General features: G+C 37.8%; 1 protein-coding gene across 2 annotated transcripts in view; it reads left to right on the top strand.

Moving 5' to 3' along the window:
• The first annotated feature begins 459 nt into the window (after positions 1–459).
• The window catches only part of LOC126367310 (elongator complex protein 2), a 327,370-nt gene continuing 312,635 nt past the window's right edge, over positions 460–15,194 (top strand). The window contains exons 1-2 of one of the 2 annotated variants that reach the window (XM_050010772.1): positions 470–595; positions 1,055–1,171. The gene's annotated coding sequence lies outside the window, so the exon portion shown is untranslated. Of the gene's footprint in view, positions 710–1,054; positions 1,172–15,194 lie in introns of both variants that reach the window. The other variant, XM_050010774.1, reaches the window with a different exon arrangement.

Raw genomic sequence — 15,194 nt, 5'->3', positions numbered from 1 at the left:
CGGGATAACGCTAGGAAGACGATGAACCAAGTGAAATTACCCTTTATTACAACTGCATAGAGTTTGCTGGTAGCGCAACCGTAGTAGTATCACAGAGATCGTATTTATGTAAAAGGTTCTATATTACTATGAACAGCGAATATTTTCGTTTTATACATTGTTTTAAGTTTACGCGGTTATTATCATAATTAATAGTATTTTATGCAACAGTTGTATAAGAAGGGTCAAAAAATGCGAGTGGCGTGAGTTGCGATGTGAGCCTTGGCGAACATCGCAATAAGAGACGCCACGAGCATTTTTTGACCTAGTTATACAACGTTGCATACAATACTTTTTCTACGACGACGTAATTTTAAATGAAACAAAAATTATACAAAGAAAAATTTTATTTATAAAAATGAAGATGTAAATTTTGAATGGTATTGTGTGATATGGTAATATTGGGTACATTGGTAGGTTTTACTGCAGTGTTGATATGTAGATCGGTATTTTGTCCAATTTATTTTCCAACGCGCGGGAAAATGGCGGCAAATGTATACTTTTTTTTTTATAGTATATCTATGGCACCAAACAAAGTAAAGGTGCCAGTTTCCAGGTCAAAAAAAAAACAACAACAATGCTTTTTTGGCGACATTATAGTACAGTTACACTTTGTAAACAATGCTTTTATAGGCCATAGAGCGTACACTTTTTCAAAGAGTTTAATTATGTATGTACTTATATTAGACTTTTTGGTTATTTAAATGCCAGATTAAAGTAGAGGAGTAGAAAATAGTATTTTATGCAACAGTTGTATAAGAAGGGTCAAAAAATGCGAGTGGCGTGAGTTGCGATGTGAGCCTTGGCGAACATCGCAATAAGAGACGCCACGAGCATTTTTTGACCTAGTTATACAACGTTGCATACAATACTTTTTCTACGACGACGTAATTTTAAACGAAACACAAAAATTTTCCAATTTATTTTCCAACGCGCGGGAAAATGGCGGCAAATGTATACTTTTTTTTTATAGTATATCTATGGCACCAAACAAAGTAAAGGTGCCAGTTTCCAGGTCAAAAAAAAAAAAACAACAACAATGCTTTTTTGGCGACATTATAGTACAGTTACACTTTGTAAACAATGCTTTTATAGGCCATAGAGCGTACACTTTTTCAAAGAGTTTAATTATGTATGTACTTATATTAGACTTTTTGGTTATTTAAATGCCAGATTAAAGTAGAGGAGTAGAAAAAGCACATAATAACACCCCACCTACCTACTCCACTCCAATCTCATCAGTCATCCCGTGATCATGGCAGTTGCAACAGTATCGAAATATCGGGAGTCTCATATCCCCATTTAAACGCGGTAAGAACCCGTTATTATGTGCTTTAATTTTCGTTTTATGACTTGTAGCTTAGCCATAATGTACGCATGTGTATACTCTCATCTACAATAGGTCACTTGACAACTTAGTCAAATGAGATACTTTTTACGAAACGTCAAAACGAAAGCTTTCTATGGAGTTATGGATATACTGTCCTGTGGCGTCACCAATAAAAACGCTCAAACGCCGTACTCATTGTTACTTAACTCATAAATTAAATTCGAAAATAAGTCGGAAAGTAAAATGTAGATTAAATTTTCATCATCTTAGACTGGCTTCTATTTCTAAATTAGCATTTTATAATTTACTAGCTTTTGCCCGCGACTTCGTCCGCGTGGCGTGTTATAAAAGAGAGATCTTTGTGTGTGTGGGAGTGCATATCAAATTTCAAGCATCTAACTTATGCAGTTTAGATTTTTTCATACAAATGTTTCTTCCCGCTAACTCCCGTTTCCGTGGGAATTTTGCAATATCCTGTTGCAACTAAGCTTTAAGTTAACTAAGGTACTTGCATGCCAAATTTCAAGCGTCTAACTAAAGCGGTTTAGATTTTTCATACAAAAGGATTTTCCCGCTAATTCCCGTTCCCGTGAGAATTCCGAAAATTCCTTTCTTAGTGCACCTCTACGGTACCTAAGCTACGTCCCTTCCAAATTTCAAGTGCCTACGTTTAGCCGTTTAGGCTGTGCGTTGATATGTCAATCAGTCAGTTTCTCCTTTATATATTTAGATTTTTAATCTATTCAAATACCCAATTCACTTGCAAGTAACTCTTCAATCGACATCGTACAAAATGAGAATCACAATACATTATTCTAAAGCAAACACTCCACTTACAAAGCTCCCAATTTGCCATCAATTTGACAAGATCAACACTGCAACGTAACACATTATCAACAAACTGCGTGTATCCTTATTGTGACGTCACGACTGTGACGTAAGCGACCGCTAACGAAAGGACAGCCTCGGGCGATGTATGGGGGTGAAGAGATCAGGCCCCTACTAGGTTATAGGGGGTAAAGATAGGGTGGGATTTGTCCCATACGAGTACAAATTATGGACCAGAAAGACTCACGACTCAATGCGGTATTATTTGACTCCTCATTAATAATTAAAGCTTCTCTGTAATTATTGTATGCGTGGAATTTTATCTAAGTTACCCGATTACCCAAAAGTAAGATGATCCATGCTTCGGAAGGCAAGTTAAGCTGTTGGTTCTGGTTACCATTGCTGACTGGTGTAAGTGCGTAGTCGTTGCATGAGTCATGTCAAGGGTCTTTTGCGCCTGGCCAGATTTGCTGAGGTAGGTACCACCTTACAATCCTTTTGCCACGTAGGCGTCGTGGATATCACTACGTTGAAATTATGGCGTTGCGACGACGCAATGGACCATGTGCCCTCGCCCTAAGTACCCTTTTGACTCGTTACAGAAAAATACAAGTCATTAGGAAGCTACAATAAAAAATGTTGGCCCCAAAAATGTCCAACAGACGATAATAGGATTACTATGTTTAATTCATCGGAAAGTCCTTAACTATTGTGTTCCCACGAAGGTCAACGACCCAAGGTCGAGAAGGCTGTATAAAAATGTCCCTTGGTAGAAAATTGAGATATTATTTTCACCATTTTATTTTTTTATGTCGAATAGACAGAACTTGGACATCGCACTGAATATACGGACAGAGGCTTTAGCCAAGTTTCAAGCGATTATGACAATCAAAAGTGACAGTTATATAAATGTATGAGTTTGACATATCATCTTATGTCATCACTACACATTTTTCCCACTGTCACTTACGACTGTGTTCCTCTAGTTATTAAATAACTTGTAATGTACCCTCATTGATTTAAAAAATGTGTTGCTGTTGCAGTTTCTTGTCAGTTCTTCTCCTCAGCCATAACACCATGCGAAATGACGTAAATTCAAAAATGTTACATTGACCTTCAACAAGTTTATCCATGATAATTACGATGAATAAATGATAAGTAATGAATTCAATTATGGAAATTATTAAAAATAAATCTTACCGTATTTGATAAAAAAAAATGATACTGATTTCTGATTTTTGATTTACTGACATAATCGGATGTCTTTTGTTTATTCCATGGCATAGCAGTGAAGTAAAGTTTTGCCTAAATCTTTTACTAGTCCCTGTGGTCTTGCGGTTCACTGGCTTGCTTCTCAAACGAGGAGCGCCGGTTCTAACCCCGGTACTGGACTTGCACTAATGGTTTATTAATATATCCTAGATCTTTAATATCTATAACAGATCTTAAAGCTCACCACCTAACACGTTAGTCTAACAAAAGTTCGGTGAGGCGTGGGTACTTAGTTCATCTTGCGATGAATGTACATCTGAGTACCCCCTTTGGGATATACAATACAATACAATACAAAAACGCTTTATTGTACATATATATATCATCATCATCAATTTAAGAGCCACGCTCTTGTCGGTGCAGCATTCTCCATGCTACTTTTTTAGGGAAAAATAGGGCAGTGGTTTCCCTCTTGCCTTCCGCCCCGCAGTACTCTGTTTGACGCAAGTGGGATGGCGCCCAGAGTCGTCTATTACAAAGCCGTACTAGGACTCCTGTCCACAACACATAACACTACATTAAAAAAAATACAAATGCAGCAAGAGAAGTACAATCGGGGGGCCTTATTGCTAAATAGCAATTAATAATAGGGATATAATCGTGAACATAATATATGTTATGAGTTAAATATTTTATACAAGTTTTTGTATTTCGTTTATTATTCACACGGTGAGTACTGCAACTCGAAATTCAATTTGAGTTACAAGCTGGAAATGTGTCTCTAAACTTTACATTAAGTTATGCACTTACTTCAATTTCAGAGGAATTGTTTTGCATCCCTAGGTAAGATTGTATGGAAAACGTAAGAAATATTTTGTGTTTTGTTTACACGAATTGTGCAAGAGCATCTTTTCATAGAATTTTACCTCTTTTATATTATAGTTTTTTATTGCTTGTCTTTGTTTTTGATAATGACTTTTGGTCTTTTGTTCTTCTTGTAAAAATACAGAATATCTTTTTCTGTTTGCACGAAAACCGTTTTGGTTACCTATAGGTAGATCGCCAATACGAGTGATATTCAAATGTATTTAAATGCGAAATAATCAGAAAAATATATTGCTGTGTTCTCAATCGAGAAAATCACACGCATTTATTGATGACAAAGCTTTAATTAACGAGCTTACATGAAATCTTTATAAATTATTAACATTTCATTAAAATCTGTTAAGTTTATTTCTTGTAAACGAGGCACATACATACATAGATGTATCCGAACATCATGTTTGTAACGATGTTTGGATATTATTACGAGTGTTGGAAACATTACAATACTAACATACGTACATAAACTCACGCCTATTTCCCACCGGGGTGAGCAGAGACTATAGAATTCCATTTGCTTCGATCCTGACACACTTCTCTTGCTTCCTCCACATTCATAAAAAAAACCAAAATAAAAAAAATATTAATTTTCAATCAAAAAAAAATATTTCTAAAAGAAGTGGTAACTAAAGTTTTTTTTTTATGGCAATATTGCCCTACCGGAATTTTCCATCGCAAAAGAATAGAATCGAAAATAATTAAAAAAAAAAAACTAAAAAAAATCATTATTTTTGCGACGGAAAATTCTACTTAATAGTAACTCAGATTCATGGTGTGTATCACCCCCCTCAGTATCCGTTACGGTGTCACTAACAGCCTATATTTATCTAGTACGGTTGTTTTAAGTTTACGCGGTTACTGTCATAATTAAAGCACATAGTAACGGGTTCTTACCGCGTTTAAATGAAGATATGAGACTCCCGATATTTCGACACTGTTGCAAGTGCCATGATCACGGGATGACAGTCATCCCGTATCATCTCATACCTCCATTTAAACGCGGTAAAAACCCGTTACTATGTGCTTTAATTAGAACGGTTGTTCTAGCCATGACAGCGGTATTCAATCCACTAATGGATATAGTCTGACTGAATAATGTAAAGGTTCTGTACTCTTCGTTTAACCATTCCGTGGACTGATGAGATTTCTAGTCTTGTAACCGCTCGACCGTCTCAGATAATTGGGTTGTGTACTTGGTTACATACCATCTTGTACACCATCATAGTATGCAAATAAAGAAATATAACATAAGAAATAAAGAATTGAATAAGTTCAAGATAAATTATGATTATTCTGATTCTGATTACTAAATAAAAACAGACCTAAAACTATGGAAAAACATTTTCTTTTGTCTATTTAACTTATTTATGAATTTTAATTTCGTCTAAAATATAACTTTAATTATACAATTTGTCACATATACAATTTAACAATAAAACTATTAAAGAAAACTTAGTCCATAAATAACCCGCCCCTGACCGTTCCCGGTGCAAAGGTGCCCATAACGCTCGCCGCATTGCCGCGCTGAATAGCAATGGCCAACCTTTGCTCCAAGAACGAACCGGAGCGAGAGTCACCCGTTTTTTCCCTGAGCCTGCGACCTAAATCTGAAATAAAGATTCTGGTGTCTGCCCCCCAGCAGGCAAAGGTCTCCACAGCAACGAGCACAATACAGTGGCGCCAGTGCTACGTATTTTTCCCTTTTCCTCTCAGCAGCGTCCTCAGCTGCCGCTGAAGGAGAGTGGACGGTGCGACTAAGGTGACTGGCAGCGACAGTACTGACGCAAGTAGCGTCCCAAACTAGGCACTTGCCATTTTTCCAAGGCACCAAAGTCAGCCCATCCGGCCTTTTCCCATCGGACCTACATAGGCCCGGAGGCTCAAGCACGCAGGGAACACTCGCTGATACTAGGGCTCTCCGCACAATATCATTGAGTGCATGGTGACGTGAAAACCTCCCCGCGCAACGTAGACAACTCAGTGCGTGATGGCCATCAGCCTCCATCATGGAACCGCAGGTGCATATGTGGGGTTCACACACCTTGCAACCCAGGCGGAAAGCTACCGCCACGCGCAACGAATCATCGTCCAATAAAGTACCTAAGTGAGGGGAGGGTAATGCGTGCAACCATGCCCCAGATTCAGGTTGTGAAACCACCCGGAGTCTAGCCAAAGATGTCCCACTATCATGTGCCAGGAGCTGACGCTCGATCCGCTTTGCTCCAATATCATCCCACGCACGCTGTGTAGCGGAGATAACAGGGGCCGATACACCCGGATTGACGCCCCCCAGACTGCCAAGGCATCGGACACATAAGGCAAACTTTCCCCGCCGCCATTACAATTAAGAATAGTAGCGACAAGGTCCGCAACCCCATGCGCCGACGCCAAAAAAGCCGGCAAACCCACATCCCGTGCACACCGCACTCCTAAACCGCCATAACGAATCGGAAGAGCCGCCTGCACCCAATGATCCTCATCAAAGGATACGTTGAGGACGGACTCAACCGCCGTTTTTAGGACTCCATCGAACGAAGATACCTCTACTGGACACTTCCACGTGGGGGAGGTCCTTAGCAGGTACGTACCATCTTCGGTACAGCAAAACACATACGCAACAAAACAATTGCCACATGCGCGGAAAGATCTTTAAGACGTTCCTGAGTGATAAGAAGAAGACGTGTGCGAGAAGAAAGAGCCTCAGAAACTCCATCATGGAAAATAGGAGACCCTAAAAGGGTGAAATCTGAAGCAGACAGTTCCTTAAGACCTGGCAGAATAAAACCAAATTGAGAGAAGTGTGAACGAACCTCATTACTACAGGGGAAAAATTCACATTTGGAGGGATTCACCACTAGACCCAGGTCTTTGAAACGAGGGATAAGTGTCTCAAGATCCTGAAGAACGTCTTCCGGTTTCCCCCCAATGGTGCCATCGTCTAAATACCAGATGTTCAGGGTCGATTTGAGTTCAACAATTATTTTGTGAATAGCCAAGCTGAAGATGAGTGGCCCAAGTGGATCCCCCTGCTGGGCTCCCACTTGAGAGTAGATAAGGTAAAAAAAAATAATTAAGAAAAACGTAATAATAAGTCCGACATATTATCACGTTTTCCTATGACGTCACAGTGTGCTTTTTTCATACAAATTCCATAGTCATTTCGGGTTTTGACGTTAAGTTTTCAGGCCAAGTAGTTAATACCGTCTGCGGCAAATCTACAATAAGTCACGTCAGAAAAAAAAGACAATAAGTAAAAAGTAACTGATTTGACTAGCACATAAGAACACGCCTATTTCCCGTTAGGGTCGGCAGAGACCACGGAATTTTATTTGCCATTTTATCATTAGAGGTTAGGTTAGCATAACGTAGCATCACGCCTGAGTAGTAACTCTGTCTACCCCCCCGGGATACTATACTTTGTATATACAGTCATGAGCAATATAATGTGCCCACTTTAGGACTCTGTCGCACTAACATATTTGACATTTACTGAGACTTACAGTTCAATTTGTCAAAAAAGTTAATGTGACATGGTACCAAAGTGTAAACATATTAATTCTCGTGACCGTATACCCACTCCTCGACAGTTATGTTAATCATGCTATAAAATGAATGTTTTCTTTAAAACCCCTATGGTGTAATAGAAACATCTTGACCACGGAATAGAAGGAATTTTGGAAAAGCCAAATGACCGCGAAACGCGCGCCATACAAGCATGAGCAAATAGTTTATACTTCAACTTTGCACTCTACTCATCCGCAAACTTTACGACAGAGCTCTGCGATAGTATATTAAAAGGTCCTCTTGTCTATTATAACCTACAGGGAAAAAAATCTAATATCAACTATCATGCAAGGAGATCACTCCTTATCACACGAAAGCTAAAAACCTTAGTATAATCGGCTATTTATTAAAAAAAAACACTGTTCTATGCAGTATCTTACGAAAAGTAAAGATGTATGCAGCCTATCATAAGTGGCTATGGAATTTAAAAAGCAGTAGAGCTATCCTAGTTATCTGTTTGCAGGAGTAGTAGTAAAAAAGAGCGGGGTTGAACCGGCGACAGCGGTTCTTATACAAAACTAGCTTTTGCCCGCGACTTCGTCCGCGTGGCGTGTTGTAAAAGAGAGATATTTGTGTGTGTGGGAGTGCATATCAAATTTCAAGCATCTAACTTATGCAGATTAGATTTTTTCATAAATTTTTTTTCCCGCTAACTCCCGTTTCCGTGGGAATTTTGTAATATCCTGTTGCAACTAAGCTTTAAGTTAACTAAGGTACCTGCATGCCAAATTTCAAGCGTCTAACTTAAGCGGTTTAGATTTTTCATACAAAAGGATTTTCCCGTTAATTCCCGTTCCCGTGGGAATTCCGAGAATTCCGTTTTTAGTGCACCTCTACGGTACCTAAGCTACGTCCCTTCCAAATTTCAAGTGGCTACGTATAGCCGTTTAGGCTGTGCGTTGATATGTCAGTCAGTCAGTTTCTCCTTTTATATATTTAAAAGAAGAAGATAGATACGCGTTGAGCCTTTCCAATCTCCTTTTATTCCGTGATCTTGTAATGTATTATAATTTAAGAAGAAGAGAAGAAAGTAAATTAAAAAAAATGAAAGAAAGTGGGTTTACTCGAATTTATTTCTAATAAAACCAATATGTAACACAGAAATAAAATAAGTATAAATAGGTAATTGAACTTTTAAAATCTTACGGGTACATTTTCAGGGATTCAAGGCCACTGGTCATTCGTTAAGTGTTTAAAATAAAAAAGGTGTAATAAAAACGTCCCTTGCTCGGTTGATAGCGGTGGCAGGAAGGAAGCTGAGCCGACAAGGAGCAGCTACGAATAAATAAGCTGCATCAAAGAGCTGCAAGCTGATACAGCATCCAACAAAATCGATCGGATAGCAACTTCAACACCACATTTTATATCCAACTTTTTACTACAACCCTTCAACCGTCAGTATTATAGCGGGTTATTTTAATAATTCATAGCAGTTCAGTGGCAACGTTAAGCTGTGTTCACACTGAGCGATGATTGATCACTTGTCTCGCGAGTGCAGCCGACGGTCAAATTATTCATTCATCGGCCTTCCGGTGTGGGTGTGCCTTTATTTTATTTTTATAGGCATTTGAGAATCTTCTTCTATCGTGTGGGTTGTGAGGTGGAGTACAAACCTCATCAACCCTGGTGTCAGGGTTACTATTGAGCCGCCAAAGGCCCCTGACATGACTTACTTACATCACCATCACAAGTAGTAACCGGGACCAACGTCGTGACGTGCCTTCCGAAGCACGGATCATCTTACTTTCGGACAATCTGGTGATCAGCCAGTAATGTCCTAACCAAACTAGGGACCACAAAGTAATTTTATGGTATATCCCCACCAAGATGACATTAACTACGTGGCCGGACAAATGGGGAACGCTGAGGGCTCTCACCCGGTACAATATTTAAGATAACAGGCCTGAGAGTGCCCTGTTGGCTGTGATTCGCGAACTTGTAACATTATATAATCACCCAGTCACATTCAATAAAACTCCGTGAATAATTTATTCCCTTGTACAAGTTAATATAAACAAGCAATCCAGCTTTGCTTGCCAACGTAAATAAACATGAAAACAAAACCTTTTGCCGTGTAGATAATAATAATGGTTTCCTCTGTTCCGTTTGTTTGTCAACGAAGATGTCTCATATTATACGATATTTATGCCCTCAATATAAGCCCTGGTAGCCCAGTTTGTAGAACGCTTGCCTCTCACTTTGAGGTCGCAACTCAGGGCGTCGTCTAAGGGGATCATATTGAAAGAATTAATCGACCCTAGTGGATCGATAGCGGTAAGCGCCAACCAAACGCGAGCATAAACACATCATTACTACCAGTTCACTCGCCGCGATTGTGATAAATGATCGCATTCCATGCAGGTAGCCAGCGCCTGCCTTACGTATTCGAGGCAACAGCACAGCTTAATAATTAACTAGGTGCTAACCTCTGCCCATAATCCCGGCCACGAGGCACTAATCTCCACTGGCCAAGCTAATAAATTCACACTTGTCGCTTTAATGCCAACTATCTCTCCGCGCAGTGTGAGTCGCGCTTAATATTAGGCTTAAAATATAAATTGTTTAGATAGTATTGATTAATATATATTGAGAGTTATTGAGGATAGAAGAGACAAGATGATTGGACACTGAATAAGACACGACGAATTTATTAAAAACATAGAAAGGAAGCTACAAGGAAAGAGAGGAAGGGGAAGACCAAGAAGAGCTTACATGGAACAACTTACATTAAAGAAAAGGCAAATGTAGTGTCTTATAAGGAAGTGAAGGAATTGGCCTTTGATAGACAAGAATGGAGAATGCTACACCGACAAGAGCGTAGCTCTTAAATTAGTGATGATGAGTATTGATTGAGCCGTGGTAGCCCAGTTGGTAGAACGCTTGCTTTTCACTTTGAGGTCACAGGTTCAAATCCAACACAGGCCTAAATAAATGATTGTCGAATTTGTTTTGGATCACGTCTCAAATTTCTTAATAATCGACAAATATTATCTTAGCAAGTAATATTAGTTAATTCAATCCTCAACAAATAACGAGATTTATAATAAACTTAGGACGACAACCGACTCTCATCGAAACTAATTTCGGTACAAATTCCGTAAGTACCAAAAGGAACAATTCTGTACCAAAAGGAATAATTCCGTACCAATAGGAATAATTATGTACCAAAAGGAATAATGTTAATCAAATTATTGAGATAAATAAGTAACAAGTGGATCGGAATTAAGTGTCATTACAAGGATCATTACTCCCGATTAAGATAATTTTGTTTATGTCCCGGTAAATTACGGGAACTTGTCTTGCCAAATTACGGGAACGTCCCGATAAAAATTTAGTTGTTACTGTTATTGTGGCAGTAAGTATTGGTTATGGGGTTCGGGTTGTGATTTCGTTTTGTGGTTGAATAAACAAGTCCTTAGTAATAAAACTAAGTGTTTCAATAAAGATATTAAGGGAAAGAGCGTCCCAATTTTACTATTATTGCTTTTGATTCGTAGTACATGACGTCGACAGTTGCTTATTGCCCGACTGAGGCGAATCATAAAGCGGGTTATGTGTTTGACCGCTATGCATGTATTATGTATGCACATGGTCATATGACAATTTGTACAAAGAGTTTTTTTATCACAACATACAACGTCTATCTTCTAAACATCACTATTTGGAAGAATTTCAGAGAAACATACCTATGTACTTTGTTTCATACTTTTTAGAGTGTGATTTTTCCGTCATAGTCTCCATGGTCTAATAAGAGCGTTGGGCTCCCGATGGAGACAGAGTCGAAATCACTTTGTGAGACTGTCCTTTGTTTGGTAAGGACAATGCAGTTATTAAATTTATATTTCTATTTATACTCATCCTAACCTAACCTACCGGAGTTAAACTAATATATACATATAATGCGTTACTAATATATACATATATACATTTAATGCGTTAAGCCGCTCATACTAAGAATGTGAAGCGATACGATAGCAGAAGACCTACTACTAACAAGGAAAATGAAGAAAACGGTATTAACAACTCCAACTACATCCAAAGCATAGCCCATGGCGATATTAGACATGGCACCAAAATAAACAGATGTTAATACAACCCACAGATAACGCAGTGCAAATAGCGCGACTAATGTAGCGTAGAAATCAGCGCGGGAATGGCTGCACATGTTATTAATAAATACAATAAATTGGACGAAATTGATGAGTTCATTGTGCGAATTTGAATGACAGGAAGCAGACAATGACAAGATTATAATAGTTCTAAAATACAATGTAAAACTATTTAACAGCTGAAGTATTGTTAATAAGATAGGTATTCAAAAAGCACACATATGAACACACACACACACATACACGCACAGGACCGCAAAAATGGAAAGAAGAAGGAGAGGCCTTTGCCCTGCAGTGGGATATTGTAGGCTAGATTAGATTAGATTCAAAAAGCACCTCAAAATACGACTTTCTGCGAGAAAGTAAAAACGTAATATGCAATGAGGACTCTTATAATTATCATCTTGAGCATGAGACAAAAATTCAGTACTTACCTGTAGCAGATAAGTTTTTTTTTTGCCATACACATACATTTCTTTACACCAAATTAGGAGAGTTCTAAAGACATTCAATGTTGCATTTATAAGCGGAAGAAAGTAGTAAAAGCAGAAATAAGAATATACAAATAAAGGTGACATAATATATCTAACTGTACGAATTTTGTGCTGAACTGTACTAAGACAATGCATATTCTGTTCGGTGGCCAAATTCACAGATGTGGCATTTCGCTATTATTCTAGTTAAATATATAATAATAATTGTTATGTGTTTGTTTCAGTCGAATTGGTTTTTACTGTAATAGCTGTATCTAAAACTATAAAAATAAAATAAATAAATAATAAATAAATGTAGGGTGAAAATCGGAATTAAACAGGCTTTTTTAATATCTTCTTTTATTTTTCCCAAAAAAACCTTTACACCGTATAACGTCTTATCGCCATCTTCCAAATTACCATACCCTAATATCCTCTGTCCCTTTCATACTTCACGCTTTTATCCTCTTACTCTTTCGCACATGCTCATACTTCGTCCTGATGTCGTTCCGTTCCTACATAAATATTTGTACTTACTTAAAAGTCAACTACTAACATACTATTGCACATTAGTTTTCAACAAACAGTTACACAGCAAAAGATTTTCATTCGTGTTATTTATACATCAGATTAAGCTTCTTAGACTCCTTCTCCTCGCTTCGGCCAGGGTATTTGAATACATTTATATATCGATCTGTTTTGCAGTCACTGCGACACTGATAATTCTGTTTTTAAAAACAGAATGGAACGTAATTTATGTGATTTTTTAAATAAATTGTCAGCGAGCGCGAGAATTTTGAGCCCCCTCTGTCGCTTCTTAAGACGTTCTCATGTTTCTAAAATAAACCTTTTAGCATTAAGTACAATGTTTCCTTCGTAATTCTATTGAGTAAAAATGATTGGAAATCTGTATTTTTTTGTTTGGAAAAGTAAAGTCATTTAATCCATTTGTAGGTGCGTGAGTAAAAACCCATTACGTTATTTTTGATGAGATGTCAAGCGCAGATTGACTAAACGTATTTATAATAAGTGGAGCGAGAAATAATATTCACCTAGGCACAATGTAACATAATTATTTTGTTGTTTGACAAAATATTAATATTATAAAAATATTAAGCTTATACCCTTTACCTTCTCCGAAATAAAAATTAATTCTGTCACAATTACATTCTAAATTTGAAATCTAATATGTACTAAGCATTTTGAGTATACTTGTTATGTTTTAACTAAAGGTAGGAACACACCTGCGCAACGTAGTCACGTTTTAATGAAATGTACAGGGAAGCGGTTTCAGATGCGCGGATTTACAAGCGGGAGTTGTTTACAAGCGTATTAAAATTTGTTTTACAATAATTTGTTTCATTTGGACGTCTGTCGTTGTATATTTATAGAAACACAACAAGATTAATAGACTTTTTTTTTCTCTTTTTTGTGTGTAATTTGAATAATGACATTGTAAATAATTTTATTATTATTTCATAAATAATGTACCTAATAATTGACATTTAAATTATCAATTTTATTTTATTTTACTATTTGCATGTTATAATTTAAATAACTAAAAAAGTAGACCAAATGTTAAATGCTGACCATCTGCAAACTGTAATACCATTTTTATTGCGAATAAATGATTGCTAATTGACAACCTAGTCAAATGACATATTTTACGAAATGTCAAAACGAAATTTTTTTATGGAGTTTGTATGAAAATACTGTCCTGTGACATCAATAAAAGCGGTCAAACGTCGTACTCATTACGACAAACTAGCTTATCGATTTCGACAAAATTTTATGAATCGATCGTTAATGTTATCAAGTTTCGCATGTTAGCCCTGATGGTGTCCTAATGAGATATGGCCCTTATGTCTGGGATAGGCTATTAGATTATTTATGAACATATTTTTGTTCGGGTCAACGGCCTCCGTGGTCCAGTAATGGCCTCCGTGGTTCAGTGGTTGAGCGTAAGGTTCACGATCCGGAGGTCCAGGGTTCGAAACCCGGTGAAATAATTACAACAAAGCATAAAGGATGTTCGTCGAAATGATCTTAAATTGGTGGTGGACGCCCTGTAATAATAGGGCTTCAGTCAAGGTAAGTCGCGGCGAGAACCACGACGACGCTGGTGTTATGTGGTAAAGTCAAAACCGCTCGCCGCTGGCTCTTGTATTCCCTGCCTTACCCATATAGACACCGGCGCGTTCCGCAGAGAAATTCCGCGACTGCTTAATTAGAATGCAGTTTTCCCATCACAGCAGTGTTGGTGCATATATTAATGTAACTCCGAAAACCTACTGTCTGTTTTCTACTTCCTAGGTGTACTCGGTAATTCCCTGATGGCACATTGTTAGGGAAGCTCGATGTGGTATTGGGATTTGAGCGTAATAAAGTAAGTGTTCCGGTACAGGTTCGAACCCCGGTACGGGACTTGCACCAAAGAGTTATTAATTTATCTCAAGTGCATTTTTATCTAACGCAATTATCTCGACCATTATAGACGACGATACGGCTCACCACCTAACACGTTGGTCTAAAAAGCTCGATGAGGTGTTGGTACTTAGTTCATCTTGTGATGAATGTACCTATACGTCAGCTTAAAGTTAGAGAAAATCGTGAGGTCGCAAATTTGAATTCCTACACGGGATTAAAGCAAGACTTGAATTTAATTTCGAATTCATATTTCAATCATAAATGATTACCACGAGCTCGACGGAGATGTGATTTACTTACTTACTTACTTATCTGTGATAATATATATAC

Source organism: Pectinophora gossypiella, chromosome 6 (assembly GCF_024362695.1).
Source record: "Pectinophora gossypiella chromosome 6, ilPecGoss1.1, whole genome shotgun sequence".
Lineage (NCBI taxonomy): Eukaryota > Metazoa > Arthropoda > Insecta > Lepidoptera > Gelechiidae > Pectinophora > Pectinophora gossypiella.
The sequence above is the reverse complement of the archived record's forward strand: the minus strand, read 5'-3'. Positions and strand labels throughout refer to the sequence as shown.